The 354-nt window shown below is 35.0% G+C and overlaps 1 pseudogene; it reads right to left on the bottom strand.

The window, feature by feature from the left end:
* Positions 1-100, bottom strand: LOC112482523 (annotated as a pseudogene).
* Between the last annotated feature and the right edge of the window lie 254 nt (positions 101-354).

The raw sequence follows: 354 nt of genomic DNA, 5'->3' as shown, positions 1-354 counted from the left end.
CAAAATATAGAATGCTTCATGAATTTGCGTGTCATCCTTGCACAGGAGCCAATATAATCTCTATATCGTTCCAATTTTAGTATATGTGCTGCCGAAGCACTGATCACAATTTTTAAATGGAAAAAGCATGACCTTTTTTTCTCCTCTCATTCCAGTGACCACTAAACTCTGTTTTCTATTTCCTTTATGCTTTCCATATCAGTCCTTAGTATGCCATCTCTTGGATGGACTGAATTTATTTTCTGCCATGCAGCTATTTTTGGATTTTTCTATAACTTTGCCCTTCCTTAAGAAGATCTCATATATTACAGTGAGAGTTTATTAAAACTATCCATGATGGTATCATGCCCATTT

This window comes from Pteropus alecto, unplaced genomic scaffold (genome assembly GCF_000325575.1).
Source record: "Pteropus alecto unplaced genomic scaffold, ASM32557v1 scaffold2751, whole genome shotgun sequence".
NCBI lineage: Eukaryota > Metazoa > Chordata > Mammalia > Chiroptera > Pteropodidae > Pteropus > Pteropus alecto.
Note: the sequence above shows the minus strand (reverse complement) of the source record. Positions and strands in the feature narration are given on the sequence as shown.